Here is a 15441-nt window from a genome sequence, read left to right as displayed (position 1 = left end):
ATCTGAATGGCTATAAATTGAGAGAGGGGAATGTGCAACGAGACCTGGGTGTCCTTGTACACCAGTTGCTGAAGGTAAGCATGCAGGTGAAGCAGGCGGTAAAGAAGGCAAATGGTATGTTGGCCTTCATAACCAGAGGATTCGAGTACAGGAGCAGGGATGTCTTGCTGTGCCTTGGTGAGACTAAACCTGGAATATTGTGTGCAGTTTTGGTCTCCTTATCTGAGGAAGGATGTACTTGCTATAGAGAGAGTGCAGTGAAGGTTTACCTGACTGATTCCTGAGATGGCAGGACTGACATAAGAAGAGAGATTGAGTCGATTAGGATTATATTTACTGGAGTTCAGAAGAATGAGGGGGGATCTCTTGGAAACCTATAAAATTCTAACAGGATTAGACAGGGTAGGTGCAGAAAGGATGTTCCCGATGGTGGGGGAGTCCAGAACCAGGGGTCACAGTCTGAGGATATGGGGTAGACCATTTAGGACCGAGATGAGGAGAAATTTCTTCACCCAGAGAGTGGTGAACCTGTGGAATTCGTTACCACAGGAAGTAGTTGAGACCAAAACATTGTATGCTTTCAAGAAGTAGATATAGCTCTTGGGGCGAAAGGGATCAAACGGTATGGGGAGAAAGCGGGAGCAGGCTATTGAGTTGGATGATCAGCCATGATCATAATGAATGGTGGAGCAGGCTCGAAGGGCCAAATGGCCTACTCCTGCTCCCAGTTTCTATGTTTCTATGAACTGTCAAAGGCCTATTCAGGCCATTATTAAACTAATAAAAGTTGTTAAGAATGCTGCCTGTCCAACCTTAAGGTCGGCGGGCAGGTGAAGAGCTCAGGTGGCCTTCAGAAAAAACATGAAACCTCATCCACGGGCAGGATGAGGTTTCATGAGGGATTTAAAATTTGTGTTACTTCTTGAATAAAAGTAATTGACATGTCCTGCTCATGTGACAGTGTCACATGAGGGGAAATGTCAATAAAATTTTTCACATTGTTTATTATCTTTTTAAAAGTAACACTGACCTCCCTGAGGCAGCACTTAGCCTCAGGGAGACGTGTGCGCTCTTTCATGCGCATGTGCGAAAGAGCGCACTCCTGGCTCAGGGAATCCCCCCCCCCACCTCGCCTCGCCCTCACAGGGAGCACGTAGCACTTCCTGGCGCATGTCACGCTGGGTGGGCCTTAATTGGCCCACCAGTATAAGATGGTGGCACGGCCCCGACCGGGGGTGCGGTTCAGTAACCTGCCCACTCCCGCACATCCGCCAGACTGAGGGATAATGCTGCCCATACATTCATGTATGATGTTGCCTCAGGCGCGGATGTAAAACTTGCTGCTGATTTGCTATCATCCAACAACAGGAACTCATAATTACACATCATCTTTAATATAATAAACCGTCTCAGGAATCTTCACAGATACTTTAGAAAACAAACATAGATACAGAGATTAAAAAGCCACAACATTAGGGAGATGGGTCAAAAGCTTGGTCAAAGATGTAGGTTCATAGGAGCAATTTAAAGGGTAGAGAGTTGGGGGGTGGCAGCGATGGGGAAGAATCTGTGGGGTGGGATTTCCAGAACTTAGGATCTAGGCAGCTGAAGGCAGGGCCATCAATGGTGGAGTAATTAAACCTGGGGTTTCACAAGAGGCCAGAATTAAATGAGCATAAAAGTATATATATATATACATATATACGGGAAGGATGAGGCTTTGGACGAATTTGAGAACAAGGATGAGGTTTTAAAATCTCTTGATTACTCGCTTGACCAGGCACCAATGTTGTTCAGTAAGCAGAGGGGTGAATGGGATTTGGTTTGAGAAAGGACACGGGCATTGGAATATTGGATGACCACAAAGTTTAAGGAGGGTAGAGTATGGGAGGCCAGCCAGAAATGCATTGGAATAGTCAAGTCTAGAGGTAACAAAGACATAAACGTGGGTTTGAGCAGCAGATGAATTGAGGCAGGGGAGAAGTCTGATGATGCTATGAAAATAAAAATCTTAGTACCTGTCTTAGTACCTGAGGCAGCCTATATTCCATTATATTCTAGGGGTTTGTATTAACTCCAGTTATGCTGTTAATTGGTTTCAGTGTCAACAAAATAAAAGTGAGAATCAACTCATTCCGAGGTATAATTATAATGCTGAGTCACCCTCAGATTTTTCTTTCCCTACTAAGCTCCGCCACACACAGGAAGATGCTTGTGGTTGTTAGAAGTTGCTGGAAGCCAATCATCTCAGGCAGGATCTTGCCAGGGTAGGCTCCCAGGCCCAACCATTTTAAGCTGCTTCATCAATGACCTTCCCTCTATCATAAGGTCAGAAGTGTGATGTTCGCTGATGATTGCACAATGTTCAGTACCATTTGCAACTGCTCAAGTACTGAAGCAATCTGTGCCCATTTACAGGAAGACCTGGACAACATTCAGCCTTGGGCTGCTAAGTGTCAAGTGACATTTGCAGCACTTAAGTGCCAGGCAATGACCATCTCCAACAAAAGAGAATCTAACCATTTGCCTTTGACATTCAATGGTATCATCATCACTGAATCCTGGGGGTTACCATTGAACAGAAACTGAATTGGACAAGCTATATAACTGCAGTGGCTACAAGAGCAGGTCAGAGATGGAAATTCTGAGGCGAGTAACTCACCTCCTGACTTTCCAAAGCCTGTCCAATATCTAAAAGGCACAGGTCAGAGGTGTGATAGAATACTCTCCAATTGACTGGATGAGTGCAGCTTCAACAACACTCAAGAAGCACAACACCATCCAGGACAAAGCAGCCCACTTGACTGACACCCCAAGCACCAAACTTCGCATTCGCGCCCTCCTCTACCAAGGCACAGTGGCAGTGTTGTGTACCATCTACAAGATGCCTTGCAGCAACTCAACAAGGGGCTCCTGTGACAACACCTTCCAAACCCATGACCTCTAACGCCTAGAAGGACAAGGGCAGCAGATGCATTGGAACACCACACCTGCAACTTCCCCTCCAAGTCACTCACCATCCTGACTTGGAATTTTATTGCCGTTCCTTCACTGTCGCTGTGTCAAAATCCTGGAACATCCTCCCTAACAGCACTATGGGTGTACCTACACCACATGGATTGCAGGGATTCAAGAAGGCAGCTCACCACCACCTTCTCAAGGGAAATTAGGGATGGGCAATAAGTGCTGGTCTAGCCAGTGATGCCCATATCCCTTGAACAAATTAATAAAGCTCTATTCCAAATATTGTTTTCAACTGAGTCATCATCAGGGATAGTGTTGAGCAGACTGATGGCCTGTTTAATGGTTTGCTGGTCGTTGTGTGGCCCACAGTGTAGCACACCTCAGCATTGGTCTATTGGTGTTTCATTTGTGCCATTAGACATCTCTTCTGTGGAAACCCACTGTCATCAGGTTTAGTAAATTTCTTTCTGAGGTAGTGCAGCCTCATTTCTATGGTGTGTGATGTTACAATAACAGCAGCTCTTGATGCTTTGGCTTGTGGTGTATAAATTTTCATTTTAATTTTGGTATCTGTTGGGCTGGAAAATGATATAGATAAAACCTCTCGCAAAATGCAATTGTCTCTTGGGGAGTAAAATTGCTAAGCAGAGATGTTACATTAAACCTGCATAGAATCTTGTTTAGACTATATTTTACAAATAATAAAAAGGCATTAAAGATGATGCAATAAAAAGTTAGGAGGATAATACCAGAACTGAATCTATGACCAGACTTAACAGTGCTAAACTGAATAGCCTCCAAAGTAGGTGAACTGCAATTTGGGTTGTCATGGCTTTGAGTTGAGCCCCTGACATCATTATGCAATTATAAGTAAGGCAAGCAGAGGGTTAATTCAGAAACTTGCTCGCCATTCAAGGCCAAATAAAGGCCAATTGTGCCAATTTAAAATGCTGTTTACATTTATTTTACATGTCCTGAGCTATTTTACAGGTCACATATGGGCTACATGGTGATGCTGTGTTGGAGGCAATCTTCAAAGAGCAGCAGCTGTTTGGCATATAAAGGGACCACCAACACTATGGGTGAGGAAGTGTAGGAAGCAGCAGCAGAAGTTGGTGTGAGAGATGAGGGGCCGAAATTTTAGTTTAAGTTGAGCCTTATTGAAAAGCAGCATCCACTACATTTTGGATAGCGCTTGCCAGTTCGTGAGGAATCCGCAGCCAGTGGGAAGGCACTGACACAAGAGTGCCAGTGTGCTGTGGCTAAGGGCATTGTCCAAATTGTTGGAGTTTCCTCCAGTGAGGAGGAGAAACGGAGGAAGGAGGAGAGGCTGCCAGGTGGCCAGGGACAGTAGAGCGCTGGTGGCCAGCTGCAGGTGTAGGCCCAGTCTCGTGATGGTGAAGGAGCAGAGAGCTTCAGGGTGCACTGTCTATTAGGACATGCAGGAGACAATGTTACCTAGGCAGGATCTAACAGCAGCAGTTAAAGTACCTAGAAATGTTAGAGTGCCAGTAACTACGGCAGATGTATCTGCCCCGAGAGACTGTGACATCTCTTTGATTGCAGCGGAGGTCAGCTCCAATTATGTGGGTGGACACCCAATGCTGATGCCTCTCAAGGTTACAGTGCCCTGAATTTCTATACCTTAGTCTTAGTCCAGAGTGCAACTGGTGGCATGTGCAGCACCAGCCACATCACTGCATCAAGGTTGTGAACAATGCCCAATTGAGGAGAATTAAGAATTTCATCTAATTTATGAAAGATGCAGGCAGTCGGGCTGAGAGGCCCAGAGGCTTTGGTGTCAAGATTGGGTTCCCTCATGTCTAAGGCATCATTGGTGGCAAGCATGTGGTCATCTTTGCTTCCTCTGGCCAGCCAGGAGCATTCTTGAACATCCTTAACTCCCTTAATGTTCATCTTGTCCATGACCGCTGGCAGCAAATCCTGCAGGTGTGTATTTATTACCCTGGAGCAGTCAAGCTATAGCTTCTCCAACACTCCCAGGTTCCAATGCTTTTTTTTACATGACCAGCACAATTTCAAAATTGGGTATGTGATGACACGGGGTTTTCACAGAAGAGATGGCTAATGACACAATTGAAAAACCCATAGATTGATGCTGAGGAGTGCTATACTGTGGGCCACACAATGACCAGCGAACCATTAAACAGGCCATCAGAGTGCTCAACATGAGATTTAGATTCCTGGGCTGACCGGGTGGTAGCCTGCGGTATGTGGCAGCAAGGATCTCCCTGACCGTGGTCTTATGTTGCATCTTGCACAACCTGGTGCTACAGAGAAGCAAGGTCTTGACTATATGAGTTATCGTGGACTATGAGACATCCTTAGAGGAGGATGACAATAAGAGGTCAGAAGAGTGGCCACACCATCTAGAACATGCTCATGCACCACTGCATGGGCTCAAGATTTAGATGGCAGGGAGAGTCTGGAGTCCATAGTCATAAGGTGCTTCTCATGAGCTGTAACACACCAGCCATTGTTATACTGAGGATCATCATAACTGGTGCACTACAACCTCGACTGTCCATTAACAGCACAGAATAACTTGATCATAGGTGCACAGTGCTTTGGTGATTGTCCCTCCCATCAGCCCACAAGTCAACCTTACATGGCCCCTGGCTTGTAACCTTCCACATACACATCTGGCCATATTAACCCCTTCATTGCATTGATACAGTCATAATCAGAGAGGGACATTGAATAAAGGCATCCAAACAAGGTGTATGAGACATTCACAAACATGTTACACCCATGACCAGGTATTTTGCATTAGTTTTCACTATAGAGGATACAAGTAATATCCCAGAAGCAGCTATAAGCCAGGAAATAGAAGTGGGCAAGGAAGTCAGGAAAAAAGTACAGTCACCAGAGAAGTGGTATTGAGTAAATTGTTGGAGCTGCGGACTGACAAGAGCACGGGTCCTGATAAACTTCATCCTAGGGCCTTAAAAGAAGTGTCCAGTGAGATAGTTGATGCATTGGCTTTAATATTTCAAAACTCCCTAGATTCAGGGAATGTCCCATTAGATTGGAAAAGAGCAAATTTAACTCCATTATTCAAAAAGGGAGGAAGACGAAAGTGGGAAACTACAGGCCAGTTAGCTTAGCATCTGTCGCAGGGAAAATGTTAAAAGCTATTATGAAAGAAGTCATAGCAGGGCACTTGGATAAGCTCAAGGTCATTAGGCAGAGTCGACATGGTTTTGTGAAAGCGAAATCATGGTTAACCAACTTATTGGAGTTCCTTGAGGAAGTAACATGTGCTGTCGATAAAGGGGAACCGGTGGATGTACTATACTGAGATTTCCAGAAGGCAGTTGATAAAATGTCACATCAAAGGTTATTACGGAAATAAAAGTTCATGATATAGGGGGTAATATATTTGCATGGATAGAAGATTGGCTGGCTAACAGAAAGCAGAGAGTAGGCATAAAGGGGACTTTTTCAGGTCGGCAAGATGTAACCAGTGGGACCTGAATTGTTTGTAATTTATATAAATGAATTGGAGGAAGGGGTTGAAGGGATGGCTGCCAATTTTTCTGATGACACAAAGCTTGGTAGGAAAGTAAGTTGTGAAGAGGACATAAAGAAGCTACAAAAATATGTAGATAGGTTAAGTGAGTGGGCAAAGATTTGGCAAATGTAATATAATGTGGGAAAATGTGAAATTGTCCATTTTGGCAGGAAGAAGAAAAGAGCAGCATAATATGTAAATGGTGAGAGATTGCAGAGTTCTGAGGTGCAGAGAGATGTAGATGTCCCAGTGCATGAATCAGAAAAGGTGATTAAACAAGTACAGCAAGTAATTAGGAAAGCTAATAGAATGTTGTCTTTTATTGTGAGGGGAATTGATTACAAAAGTAGGGAGATTATGCTTCAGTTGTACAGAGCATTATGGAGACTACATTTGGAGTACTATGTATAGTATTAGTCACCTTATTTAAGGAAGGATATAAATGTATTGGAAGCAGTTCAGAGAAGGTTTACCAGACTAGTTAACTGTGTTCCTCTCCGCAGATGCTGTCAGACCTGCTGAGTTTTTCCAGGTATTTTTGTTTTTGTTTTGGATTTCCAGCATCCGCAGTTTTTTGCTTTCATCTTAACTAATGCCTGTAATGGGTGAGTTGTCTTTTGAAGAAAGGTTGGACAGGCTAGACCTGTATCCCCTGGAGTTCAGAAGAGTAAGAGGCAACTCTGTTGAAACATATAAGATCCTGAGAGGACTTGACAGGGTGGATGTGGAGAGGGTGTTTCCTCTTGTGGTAAACGAGGGGTCACAGTTTAAAAATAAACAGTCGCCCATTTAAAACAGAGATGAGGAGAATTTATTTTCACTCAGAGGGCCATGAGTCTTTGGAGCTCTCTTCCTGAAAAGGTGGTGGAATCAGGGTCTTTCAATATTTTTAAGGCAGAGTGGATAGATGCTTGGTAAGCTAGGGGGTGATAGGTTATCGGGGGTAGGTGGGATGCAGATATCAGATCAGCCATAATCTTATTAAATGGTGGAGCAGGCTCGAGGGACTGAATGGCCTACTCCTGTTCCTTGTTCATATGATTCCTGAGTGCATCTAGTGTGTTTTCTTAACTTGTTTCTGGCTGCTCCGCTATGGTGCTCCCTCTTTATTGCTTGCTGAGGTGGAGACAGGCTGCGGAGATTACCACCTTATTGCCTGTGATGATTTTGGCAACCATCCTTTGGTAATCTGAGGCCCTGAGGGCACTGAATTCTGGGATATTCCTGACCAGTGGCAGAAGACTTCTCTGTCGACATGATGCATTGAGATACTGGTGTCACTGGCAGAAGGGATGGAGGAATTGGTGTCTGCGTCAAGAGCATCCTGAGAGGAACCCTCTGATGCTGACTGCTATTCTTTGTCTGTCATCATGGTGCATCCTTGTACCTCCTTGCTAACCTGAGAAGGATGAGGACCTGGTGCCTCTTCCCCTCTTGCCTTGCCACTGCTCCCTTGAGCTCAGGTACAAGGTGATGGCATACAGCTCTGAGTTCGCCTCCAGCCTCCCCTCACTGCTTTGCTGGATCTGGCTCTCCATAAGAGTCACTAACCCCTTAATGGAGGATGCCATGTGTGCAGGCGAGATTGCAGCACTCATGACCTGATGTTCTTGCCAGGATGTGCATACCCTCTGGAATCTCAGCCAGTTCTTCATCCACATCACACTCTACATTCAGCCCTATTGCCTTACAGGTGACTCCAGAAGCATGTCATCAGCTTAGGGCTCACCATGGGCTTGACCTCCCACACTTCTTCGAGTGTTAGTAGCCTCACCTGACAACTGGTCAGGTGTTTGAGTAGTGCTCATGTCAAATATGGGACCTTTAATAAAATGTACCTTTCCGAATAAGCATAGAATTCTTATGGAATTGCTAGGCATAGCATAAGGCCATCTTGGCAGATAAACCTTTTTTTCTTTCTCTCTGGAAAAGCACATATTCAAGACATCTCGAGGTCTCCTAATTCAGCTTCCATGTTGACATTCCTAAGTTGAAGGAATAGGACAGTATCTTGTATGTTCTTATCTATACAAGTGTCAGGTAAGGGCTAACAAATGACCTTCAGAACACTGTATCAGAAAAAGGGTATAAATAACTGACGGAAACTGTGGTCTGAATTTTCAGCTTGGCGGGTGGGCGTGATTGGCAGGCCCGGGAGCAGTTGGGAAATGGACCACCGACTGCGATCGGCCCTGATCACGATTTCACGCTGGCTGAACAATTAATGGCCAGCCAACGTGAAGCATGCTCTGAAAAGTTCAGTGCTGCCAGGGTGGGGGCAGGAGGAGGGCATGCCATGATGTCCCTGACAGCATCAAGCTCTTCTAGACAGGGGGAGGCAGTAGATCTGCTGAGGTGATGATGGTTCTCACTGGGATATTGCAAGGTCAGTGTCTTTGGAGCAGGGTGGATGGCTGGCTCTGATAATTGTGCCCACTGGGTGGTCTGCAGTGGGTAGCAATGTTGGAAGGTGACCCTAGATTTGGCCTTGAGGATGAAACTTGTTTCCTCCTGATGCTGTTTCAAGGAATCCTTCAGAGCTGAAGTCTCAGCTCCTGTGGTGGCTCTGATTTGCCTGGCTGACAGCCCTTTCAAGCTGGCTGCCAGCACCTTCTATTGGGTCACAGCTTTCCATCACGGACGTGGGAAGTCCTACTTCCATTTGCTGTGACTTAAATTTGCACTCACTCACAGTGGGAGGGGGGGTCACAGCAGGATGGCCCTCGCCACCCACCTCTGCTTCTTCTGCCACAAACCCACCATTCCAATTTATAACTATTGTTGGGTTCCTATGACATGAGAAAAAAATCCAACACTGTATGTTCAAAACTTTATCCTTGATGTTATTTTTAGAACTGGATTTCTGGTTGAACCAAAACTTGACTGCTGCATGTCACATGACCACAGGGTTGACCTTTTATTTGGGAGCCACACACCAGGATTTACAAGAACAAAGAAACTATTTTCTCAGCTTCCAGGATCTCACCTGATTGTACAAACTCCCTGTAATCATAAAAGACCAGGAGACTCTCACATCAAACCTCATTATGACCACAAAGCAGCTAACAGACTCATATTACACCTGAGACGGTCCAGACTCATTTTGAAAGGGAACTACAAGGATGTCATTTGCACCTGATAAACTCATCTTGCTAGCAGAGTCAGTGGGTCTGTCTAGACAATAGCTTCCCAATGCCAAACCCTCTGACTCCTCTGGAGGGCTAAGCTTATCAAGATGCAAATGACACCCACTGTCCCATCAATGGTCTCCATTTGAAATGGATCTGGACAGTCCCAGGTTCGAGATGCATCTGTTAACAATGCTGCAGGAATAACAAGTTTAAATCAACGAGTCCCCTAGCTTCATAGTCACGATGTCCTTACAATTGGGTGTGGCAGATGATGTGTGCAGGTGGATCAAATCCACAAAGGAAACTTGATCCTGCTATCACAACAGTTTTGCAATTAGTATTTATTTTGAGATCTGTGCATTGAATTCAGAAGTATTATGTCCACTGAGACCTTTAGAGATTTTTTTAAAAACTGAATTAAAATATTTATTAACAAAAGAAAATATGTCAAACACATAGGTAAGATTCCAGTTACTTAATACTATAGTAAATACTAAAATTCCTGCCTAACCTGACTCCCAAATATACTCCCTTGCAAGGCAACCGTCCAAAAACAGATTTTAAAATTAAAAACAAACCAGCATAAATATCACCTTAAAAGGCTGGATGCAACAAAACTCATAAAGACATGCTGGAGGCTTTTGCCTGAGGCTTTATCACAAGCTTCTGCTAGATGTCACAGGGCCTCCCCCAACATTGCCTTTCATTCTCCCTTATATAGGTTTTCTCTCTTTTTAATCTATAAATTCCGTTGTCCCATATGGCTTGAGAAAGAACACCTCAGGCAGAATTTTGCCTTTGATGTGTGGGTGGGCAGGCCGCTGATCGCTGCCGCCGAAATGGGCCCTGCTGCCATTTTAAGTGGGTGGGCCAATTAAGGCCTGTCCTGCGGGCTGCCCGACGGGAACTTCCTGTGCGGGGGGAGGGGGGGATTCCCCAACTGTCAGAAGAGCGCCCATCTCCCTGAGGCAAAGTGCTGCCTCAGGGAGATTGCTGAAAGGTTGGCAAATATAAGAAAAATAGAATAATAAAAAAATCATTAACATGCCCCCCCATGTGAAAACGTCACATGAGATGGGCCATGTTAATGAAGTACACAAAAACTTTATTAAACTTTTTTAAAACTGCTATCAAACCTCATCCCACCACTGGGTGAGGTTTGTAAAAAACTCACCCACCCGTCTGCCCGTTGGGCCCGTGCGCCGAGCTGAAGTTCGCACAGGCCCCTCAAAATCGTCGGTGGTTGGCAAGTTAAGGGCCTTCATGAGGCCTTTAATTAATGGTGGGCACGCATCTGGCTGCATAGCGCGCCCGCCAACCGAAATATTGCGACGCCGCGTGCTGACGTCGGGACACTCGCCTGATGTCAGCCCGCGACATTTTAAGCGCTGGTGTGCGGGCTCCGCCACCCACATGCCAGCCAGAAAATTCTGCCCCTCATCTTATGATTAGGCACTTTGAAGTCTTCTGGGCTGAATATTGCATGCAACAATTGTAAAGTGTAATCTCTTCCCCCATTTTCTTTCTTTCTCTTTGCACGCTTTGGTTTTAATCTTGTTTCTCTCCTGTTTTTGCTTTCGGATTGCAGCTGTTCATTATTTTGCCATTCTCATTTCCTCTTAACACAATTTCATTTCCTTACCTGAGGTTCAAGCACATGGACTGCCTTAAGGTTATAAAACAGGGATTCCTAATTTCACTGGTATCAATTCTTTATAAATACAAACGGAAAAGCTTAACTTAAAAAAAAACTATTTACAATAGATATTCATGGTTGATGCTTTAGGTACATCCAGACGCCATCAAGTTCTTAATTTATAATCTCTAATCAGCTAGAGAGCAGAATTCAATTAGTGGAGGCCCTATTGATAACTTCACATGACCACATTGCTGCATTGTGAGGGGAGTGCAGGGCAGCTCAATCTCACTCCAGCTTCCCCTTTTCCTCAAGGGGTCAGTCAGGGGCCTTCAGGCGCCCACAGGGAGGAGAATCAGCAGGTGCACATCCCGAGGCCATCCACTCATGTGACCCTGGGAGTGTCCGGCCCATCCAAACCACCTCTTCCTGTGATCCCAGCAGTTCCAGCACCACAGGCTGAAGAGGGTGCCACTGACACATAGCAGGACCCCAAGAGCTATCTGGGGCCCTCCAAGTCGTGGCCCTCCAGAGGACGCCCACTAAGTTTATAACAGACAGAGCATAGTAGTCAGCAGGCTGCCTCCACCTCCACTATGGTTGTCCAAGGAGCACCGAGACCTAGTGGCTGGATTAGGAAAGTTAAGAAGATCTAGTTGCACAGCCAGGGGTTGGGCGTTAATCACTTGTACATAATGTTCACTATTGTAAATAAACTCTCAACAATGTCTCCCTGCTGACGGCTCTTTGTTCTGATGAACAGTGTACATGTTATTCAGATGTGAAACCTTTCTCTTCAAGATAAAGGCAGGTGTCTTAGTCCAGGGCCTCTTCCCTGTGCTTTGTGCGACATTCAGACCAAAGTGATGATCCGGCTTCACACCCTCTGGAGATGTTAGTGATGCCTGCACCTCAATGGTGCTTGTCATTACTGCCAGAATTTCGTGCGCAGGCCTCACAGAATTCCGTCACTCTCTCTGGGTGCTCTCAGCAACTTTATCTGGGGACTAGCATCCATCTCATCTGCATCTGTTACCAGCGATGCTGTGTTCCTGAAGGGATCAGGTGCTGAAGGTGGGAAAAGGATCAGATGCTGCTAAAGTTGGCTCATGGCTGCGTCTCTATGATATGACCCTGATCACAGAGCGCATGCGAGCTGCCCTCGGCCAGACAGGTGTCAGACATTCTTAGAGACTATGTGAAGATCTATGGAGTGTCCTCACTGCATGTCATCATCATCCTCCTGAAATCGAGTGACTATTAGGGCCTCCATTGCATCTCAATGACAGGAACATTATCACAGAGTATGTGCGCTCTCATAAGCCAGACAGGAGTCAAATATTCATAGATGCAAATGAGGATCTATGGTTTCTCCTCACTGCATGTCATCATCATTCTCCACGAATCTAGCAGCTAGGAGGGCCTCCCAAGCACACCTCCCTCATCTGGCCGGTGTGAGGGCCTCATCGCTGTCATCGTCGCCTTCGAGGCCATCCTCACCCCCATCACTGTCGACATCCTCCTCATCGAAGGAGACCTCCAGCTCTCCATCTCTTCCTCAGCCAGCTCCTCCCCCCGTTGCAGCACCAGCTTGTGAAGGGTGCAGCAGGTGACAACAATGTGTGACACCCTCTATGGTCTAAATTGCAGGGCTCCACCAGAAACTGTTCAGGCACCGGAACCTTATTTTCAGCATACCAATGGTTTGCTCCACCAAGTTGTGAGCTGCAGCATGAATCTTGTTATATCTACACTCTGCTGTAGCCTGAGGCTGCCACACGGGTGTCGTCAGACACGTCCTCTGTGGGTAACCCTTGTCCCCGAGGAGCCAACTCTGCAGCCTTAGTGGACCCTGAAAGATGTCAGAGATCTGTGACCAACTGAGAATGTAGGAGTCATGGACGCTCCCTGTAAATTGTGTGCAGACCTGCAGGATGCGTTTGTGATGGTCGCACACCAGCTGCACGTTGGCCTAAATAGCCAAGTGGTTATGGTACTGGGTTTGTAACCCCAAGATCAAGAGTTCAAATCTCACAATGGCAAATTATGAAACAATGTAACTTCATCTGAATAGGAACAGATGGAAACGTGTTTGTACCCGAAAGAGTTTCAGCAAATGGAAGCCCTCGTGGTTGACATATTTGGCCATGTGTTGCGACAGAGATCTGAGCGCCTCATGGGTGCAGTCGATGGTACCTTGCACCTGTGGGAAACCCAAGATCTGGACAAATCCAATTGCTCTTGCATCCTGGCTCTCTTGGTCCTGGGCAAAATGCACAAAGTTGTGTGACCTTGAGAAGATGGCATCCGTGACTTTATGGATGTATTTGTGGATGGAGACTTGTGATATCCCAAAGAGGCCACCTGTGGATCCTTGAAAGGAGCCACTGGCATAAAAATTGAGCACTGCGGTCACTTTCATGGCCACTCCATGTTGCCATGGCGCCAAATCCTACAGCAGCTGGCAGATGTGACAGACCAGTTCCCTCGATATGCACAGTCTTTGGTGACATTGGTTCTTGGTCATCTACAGGAATGAAAGGCAACATCTATAAGCTCTGGGTCTAGCTAGGCGTCAACCAGCTATGGCTCGCTGTGGCTCTTCAGTTGCGTGTGTGGGAGCCCCAGCCACCCCTTCTTCTTGAGGGTGCTGCTCCTCCCTCTGAGCAACCAGGCGCTTCTCCCCACTCTCTTCTCCGTCATCTTTGCTCTCTATATGCCACAAGGCATACAGCTAGTTCACCGGGCTCCATACTCCTGATGTACTCCTACTACAGGATGAAAGAGAGAGGAGTGTGGGTTAGCTTGGGTGATCTAAGAACATATCTTGGTTAAGTCTAAGGCCTCTTAATGCATCCCAGAGCGTTTTTGTCACCACTTGGTTGGCCAGAGATTAGTGCGCTGCATGGCTGCCCGAAACCCGTGCTCCCTCCGCCCCACTCCAGCCTGACCAATTGGTGGCAGCTTTGCCCATTGCTGTGCTCTCAGCTCAGGCACAGGCATTCTCCTAACCCGCACTCAAAGCTGTGCTGTTAGCTTGACTCATTGGGAGACTGGTCCAAACTGGGATGATGACATTGCAAGGAGCTGTTAGCGCCTCCACCAATAACTGCTCCACGGCAAGTAATTGTACAATGTGCCCAGTCAACCAACTGTTCTACAGTCCACTAAAATGCTCATTAGTTTACGGTCTGTGCCCAAGGGGTGAAAAGCTCTAGAGCACTTGGTGGCACTTTCCTGCCTGTGCGCTGCTTGAGTGACAGATAAGCTAGAGCCCCGACTCCACACATTTTGATGTGGATGTATTTGAACTGTCTCAGCTGCAGAGGAATGGTTGCTTTATACAATGTTTCCCTAATACGTGGCTGCTTCCCCACCCCACACATGCTTGTGTACTACCTTTAAATGCAGGGCAACTCTTGCTACCGCCCCCCCCCGCCACAAGTCACCTCAACTGTAGGGAAGCCCTTGCTGCCCCACACCTCATGTCGCCTCAACATTGAAGTCTGACAGGTGACCCACATGATCGCTGCGCAAGGTCACTGTGCACTCACCTCCGAGGTCTGCCCAAAGTGCAAGCCGCCAAATACACACCTTATATATGCCATTATGAAACATGTTGGCGTGCAATCACATCAACAGGTGCAGATGTTCCAGTGTGCAGGGATGATTTCAGCGAGCCGGGCTTTATAAGGATTTGCAGATGTATTACAATGAGGTTCCCGAAGTCTGACAGCAGGAAACGTAACCCGCCATCGACGGGCTGAGCGGACAATTGCAAACTGGTTTCATGACGTTGTGAAACCGGTTTTTGGCCTTCTCACCATATTGTCCGCTCACGCCACCGAACACATCCGCCGTCAGCGGGCACGGGAAAATTCCGCCCTAAGACTGGATCGCATGAAATACCTCCCTTCTAGTAATGTCATGCTGCTATCCCTTAAAAGCATATTACAACACACATGACCCCAATTTCTTTGTCTTCTGAGCACAAAGGAGATCTTTCTCTCCTCATGGTTTCTTGACTACAGGGATGCTATCCAGCCAGTCTGCCTAGGTTTCCAGCAGCATTTCGCCTGTTCCACATACGCTTCCCAACTTTCTAGCCACAGTCAGTGGCCTCAGTCTGATCTATTTGTGGCCTCTGCTGCTCAACACAGCGACTCACCAGTCTT

The sequence above is a fragment of the Carcharodon carcharias genome, chromosome 8 (genome assembly GCF_017639515.1).
Source record: "Carcharodon carcharias isolate sCarCar2 chromosome 8, sCarCar2.pri, whole genome shotgun sequence".
In the NCBI taxonomy this organism is placed as follows: Eukaryota; Metazoa; Chordata; class Chondrichthyes; order Lamniformes; family Lamnidae; genus Carcharodon; species Carcharodon carcharias.
Note: the sequence above shows the minus strand (reverse complement) of the source record.